This window comes from Phoca vitulina, unplaced genomic scaffold, assembly GCF_004348235.1.
Source record: "Phoca vitulina isolate PV1807 unplaced genomic scaffold, GSC_HSeal_1.0 scaffold15, whole genome shotgun sequence".
Taxonomy (NCBI): Eukaryota; Metazoa; Chordata; class Mammalia; order Carnivora; family Phocidae; genus Phoca; species Phoca vitulina.
In genome coordinates, this window is record NW_022589718.1 from 6,738,261 (window position 1) to 6,744,637 (window position 6,377).

Consider the following 6,377-nt stretch of genomic DNA (forward strand, 5'->3'; position numbering starts at 1 on the left):
AATAAATCATACAATTTACTCATTCATTCTACTGTGTGTGTGTGTTTTGGCTGGGTACAGTATACTTTATTGATGGTACATGACAAGATAGGGCTCCCCAAACCCTTCCCCTACTTCAGGAGGTCTGGGATGGAAACTGTGTAGAGGTCGGGAGATTCTAAGTGTGTTGGGGGATGAGTTGGGGCAAGGACTCCCCAGCAGCTGAGGGTCTCTCTCTTCCTCTTGCTCTCGCTGGGGCTGGTGGTCCAGGGGGCTCTTACTCCTTGGAGGCCACATAGACCATAAGGTCTGCCACTGAATTGCTGTAGCCAAATTCATTGTCATACCAGGAAATGAGCTTGACAAAGTGGTCACTGAGAGCAATGCCAGCCCCAGCATTGAAGGTGGAAGAGTGGATGTCATTGTTACAGTTGCAGGAGACAACCTGGTCCTCAGTGTGGCCCAGGATGCCTGCTTCCCTACCTTCTTGATGTCATCATATTTGGCAACTCTCTCCAGGGAGCAGGTCAGATCCATAACTGACACTTTGGGGGCAGGGACACAGAAGGTCATGCTGGTGAGCTTCCCATTCAGCTTGGGGTGAACTTGTCTACAGCCTTGGTGGTACCAGTAGAAGCAGGGATGATGTTCTGGGCAGCCCCTTGGCTATCATGCCACAGCTTCCCAGAGGGACTACTTCTTCTGGGTGGCAGTGATGGCATGGACTGTGGTCATGAGTCCCTCCACGATGCCAAAGTTGTCATGGATGACCTTGGCCAGAGGGCCAAGCAGTTGGTGGTGTAGGAGGCATTGCTGACAATCTTGAGGGAGTTGTCATACTTCTCATGGTTCATGCCCATCACAAACATGAGGGCATCAGCAGAAGGGCAGAGATGATGAACTCTTGATCCCACTTTCAAGTGAGCCCCAGTCTTCTCCATGGTAGTGAAGACCCCAGTGGACTCCACAACATACTCAGCACCAGCATCACCCCATTTGGTGTTGGTGGGGTCTTGCTCCTGGAAGATGGAGATGGACTTTCCATGGATGACAAATTTCCTGTTTTCAGTCTTGACTGTGCTACTGAATTTGCCATGGGTGGAATCATACCAACACAGGTAAATCATGTAGTTGAGGTCAATGAAGGGGTCATTAATGGTGACAATATCCTCCTTGCCAGAATTAAAAGCACTAGTGACCAGGCACCTAATATGGCTAAATCTGTTTACTTGGACCTTCACCATTGTGTCTTGGGGAATGTGGCTGGCATTGCACCAGAAGTGGCTGTCTGCCAAATGTGGAGGAGCAGAGAGCCCATTCATTCTACTGTTAGTGGACATTGTGTTGGGTATAATAGGAGTGTAGTTGTTGTGTCTTAGGGTATGTACATGTTATAATAAATACTTCCAAAGAATTTTCCAAAGTGGTTGTACCAGTTCACATATCCACCAGCAGTATGTGAGAATTCTAGTTCCTCCATATCCTTGACAACACTTGGTATTGTTAGTTAAAATTTTTTTAGGCATTCTGGTGGGTATAGTGGGTTGTTTCTCATTATATCTATTTTAGTTGCCTCCAATAATTTTTGATGTTATTTTTATTGCCACTCAGTTAAGGGTATTTTCTAATCTCCATATGTATTGCAAATATCTACTCCTATCCTGTGATTTGCCTTTTCTCTTTATTAATGGTATTTTGTTGTTGTTGGCTAGAAGCTTGATATTTTAATGTAGGTTTTTTTTTTTTTTTTTTACATTGACTTATGGGTTAATTAGAAAAGTATATTCCTTAATTTCTAAACATCTAAGGATTTTCTAGTTATCTATTTTGGATTTCTTGCACAATTTCACTGTTATCAGAGAATATACTCTGAATAATATCAGTCCTTCAAAATATGCTCAAAGACCTATGTTAAAATCTCCAACTATACTTGTAGATCTATATTTTTCTCCCTTAGTTCTGTCAGTTTTTGCTTTATATATTTTGAAGCTATGTTATTATGTGTGCACACATTTAATATTGCTATATCTTTCTGTTGAACCAACCACTTTATCATTAGGAAATGTAATGTAATAAAACTGCTTGCCTTAAAGTTTACTTTGTCTGATACTTGTCTAGATACACCATTTTTCTTTTGAATAATCTCTGCTTGGTGTATCTTTTTCCATCCATCCTTTTAGTTTCAATGGTTTTCCACTTATCTGTTGCTGTATAACAAAGCACCCCAAAACAGTGGCATTAACCAACAACTCAGAGGTTTTATGGGTCAGGAATTTGGACAGAGCTTAGCAGAGATGCCTTCTCTCTGTTTTACAATGTCTGGAATTGTGATTGGAAAGACTTAAATGGTTGGGGGCTAGAATCATCTGGACATTTTTTTCACACACACATCTTGTACTTGGACCAGGCTAACTCGAGACTGAGCTCAGCTAGCACTGTTGCTAGAGTGCCTGCCCATGTCCTTTCTATGTAGCTTGGACTTTCTTATAGCATGTAAGGATCAGGGTGGTCAGACTCTTACAAAGAGGCTCAGAGCTCCAAGAGTGAGTGCTTCATCAAACAAGGCATAAGTTGCAGAGCCTTTATGACCTAGCCTTGAAAACCAGAGTGTTACTTCTGCCATACACTATTGGCTGAAGGAGTCATAAACCTGTCCAAATTGGGGAGGGGAATTAAACCCCCACCTTTAATGAGGAGAATCAAAGGATTTGTGGCTATGTTTTAAACCTGCCACATAGCTTTTCTTAACTGTATCCTTATGTTTAAGATGTATTGCTGCACAGGAATACCTCATTTCATTACTCTTTGCTTTATTGCACCTTGCAGATACTGCATTTTTTACAGATTGAAGGTTTGTGGCAACCCTGTGATGAGCAAGCCTATTAGTGACATTTTTTTCCAACAGCATTTGTTCACTTTGTGTTTTATGTCACATTTTGGTAATTCTCACAATCTTTTAAACTTTATCATTATCATTATATTTGTTACAGTGATCTGTGACCCCTGAAAGCTCAGATTTTAGCTTAGCATTTTTTGCAATAAAGTATTTTTTAAATTAAAGTATGTACATTTTTTAGACAATGCTATTACATATTTTGTATATGTTTGTATAAGTTCTTTATTCTGTGGCTTGATGTCTTTCATCATTTTTTGAAAATTCTCAGCCTGTATTTCTTTGAAAATTGCTTCTATCTCATTATCTCTCTCCTCTCCAGCTGGGACTCCAATGATAAATATGCTGGATGTATTTACCATGTCCCTAAACCTCTTATGCTTTCCCCCTCACCCCTCATTTTTCATTGTTTTTCCTCTATGCTTTGTTATCTTCTCTTTGGCTATATCTAATCTGCTTTTGAACCCATCTGTTAATTATTAATTTCAATAATTTTATTGTTTTAGTTCTAGGATTTCCATTTGACTCGTCCCTTAACAGATTCCAGTTCTTTGGAATTCTCTATCTTTTCCTTTATTTTCTTGAACATATTAATCATAGTTTCTTTAAAGTCACTATCTGATAACTCTAATTAATATGCATCACTGTTTTTTCCTATTATTTGTTTTTTCCCCTCTGGATTTTGAGTCAGTTGATCCTATTTCTTGGCATGCTTGGTAATTATGTTTCTAAGATTCATCCATGTTGTTGCAAGTAGCTGTAATTCATATATTTTTACTAATTTATAATACTGTAGTGTGAATTGACCATAGTTTATTTCTCCCATTGTCTTGTTGATGGTCAGGTGCTTAGTAGAGTAATTAAAAAAAAAATCACTCATTCTAAGCTTCTTGAAACCATTTAAAATAATTAATTCTGTAGTTACTTTGAACCTAGAGAGCAAGCCAGTACAATGTGTTTGGACCACACTGGCAATGGACTATTTCAATGATGTAAGTACTAGAAGTGCTGTGAATATGATTTTTCTATTATGGCCTTACTCTGTATCCCCAAAGAAGTCCATTAACATTTCAGAGCTGTTTGCTTGCAGTTGCTTTGGCCATGTGGGTGGGTAGTTGCCTTCACAATGGGGATACAAAAGTCAGGAGCTGGACTGGATCAGTTCATTCTCTGTGGAGTGAAATGGAGGGAGCATGATAAGACCAGATTCATTTAGTCCTTCTCTTGAAGGAGCCATGAATGGAATTGGAATAAAAACTCAGGAAGCTTGTGCCTGTTCATGCTTCCAGTCTCATGGGAAACCCGTTCCAGCTCCAAAATGCATGTTCGTCATCTGAAATCCTTGAGATAATTATTCAGAGTGTCTGGATGCCCCTGAGGGTTTGTTGGAGCATGGGCATGTATAGCGGAAGCAGTGTGAGGAAGTGGAAAGAATGCAAACTGCATTCACACTGACTTAGGTTTGAATCTTGACTTTGACACCTACTAGATTTTTACCAAAAGATCTATTTAACCTCTTCATCTTCAATTTTCTCATCTGTAAGGTAAACCTGCTAGTACCTTCCTAGCTGGATTCTAGTGAGGATTACATGCCAAATTGTATGAAAAAATGCCTAGTATAATGCCTGGCAATATCAGATGTTCAATAAAAGATAGCTTTGTGTCATTGGCATCACTGTCATCATCATTATTATCAATCACGACCACCATAATGAGGAAAGCTTTGGAAATGAGCATGGCTCTGGGCCTCACAGGAAGTCCTAAAATCTTTGCTATTATGCTCTTCAGTGTGGCCAGTTTGTGCCCCTATATAAGTTCCTAAGTTATTGCTGTTTTCTAGGCGTTGGCCATTACATAGGACCTTTTCCTCGAAGAGGGAAGGAGAAAGGTTCTACTAATTAGGGATGGGGTAGTCAGATTTAGGGCAAGGCCTACTATAATGATTAGTCAAATGTCTATGGACTGACAATCAATTTGAAGAGGAAGACAGGTAACATAGCAATCTGCACCAGGGAAATCCACACATTGCAAAAGATTTTCATCAGTGCTACAGGGTTTAAAGCTATCACTGAATTCAGCTGACTTTTTTTTTTTTTTTTTTTAAAGATTTTATTTATTTGACAGAGAGAGACACAGTGAGAGAGGGAACACAAGCAGGGGGAGTGGGAGAGGGAGAAGCAGGCTTCCCGCGGAGCAGGGAGCCCGATGCGGGGCTCGATCCCAGGACCCTGGGATCATGACCTGAGCCGAAGGCAGACGCTTAACGACTGAGCCACCCAGGCGCCCCTCAGCTGACTTTTAAATACACTGACAGATGATGTACACATAGGCTAAGAAGAGAACAAGTTTAGCATCCAATCAGGTCCTAGGTGCTGTGGGGGATATAGAAAAGTGTCTATCATCTATCTATCTATCTATCTATCTATCTATCTATCTATCTATCTATCATCATTTATGTATCTATCATATGTATCATCTATCCTGCTGCAAAGGAGCTTTGAGTTTGGTGAGTTCCTTTATATGGTTTACATATGTGGAGGTAGCTATAAAACACAGAATAAAGTGGTGAGGTCATAAGGTCATAAGAGATGTGCCAGTTAATTTCAGGGGAGTTCAGAAGAGGAAGAGAACACTACCTGTAGGTAGATGGTATAAATCCTCTTGGTATTCCTGCTGCTCCAATCTCAAACTTCTCTATGTCATTGCCACCCTAGTAATTCTAAAACACTACTTTCAGCCTGTTCAGCTTTTTCTCAAAACCTTTAAATGATTTTCTATTTCCCACTGAACCAATTTCAAAGTTCCTTTCAGATTGTTCTATTATCTCTAGCTCTGCAGATATAATTTCTTCCCTCTTTTTGGGGATGGGTTTGGCAGTGTGGGGTTTGTAAATTGCTTGCCCTGTTTTTGGCCTTCCTCATATATTTTGTGATTTTGGCCTGAGTGCATCTTCCCTTGGGGATGTTGTCGGTGAGAATTTTTTTCCTGTTGATGTCTTGGGTTGTGGGATAATCCTGTGCTTGCCTCTGCCTGGGGCCCATGAGTTTCTGTACTGAGCTATAAATGAATTAGGGTTTTTACCTCAAGAGGCAAAGGACTTCCACACATGGCCTTGGAACTGTATCCTGAGCTGATAAACATTCTAATTTCTGTTTATGGCTAGCCTAAGCTTTACTGGTTCCTGGTTTCATGTAGAGAGCCCAGCTCATGCTAGTGAGGTCATGGGGCCTTTGACCTTGACTTAGCATTAAAGCCCCAGCCCCCATGGCTTGTGCTTTATTGAAGCGCTGGAAGTTTTATGTGGATCATTTTCTAAATCTGTATCTTTAGCCCTAACATGACCCCTGACCAAATTCCAGAGCTGTAGGCTCCTATATCCAGCTGCCTGTTTGTCAACTGTATTTGGTTATCTTATGGCCATGTTAATCTCAGATTTAACATGGTCAAAATGGGACTATGGATTTGTTGATATAGGTATATGTTAAAAACATCACCATGGCATATA

The 6,377-nt window shown here is 40.3% G+C and overlaps 1 pseudogene; it reads right to left on the bottom strand.

The window, feature by feature from the left end:
* Positions 1–256: 256 nt before the first annotated feature.
* LOC116637776 lies at positions 257–1,223 on the bottom strand (annotated as a pseudogene).
* Positions 1,224–6,377: the final 5,154 nt, after the last annotated feature.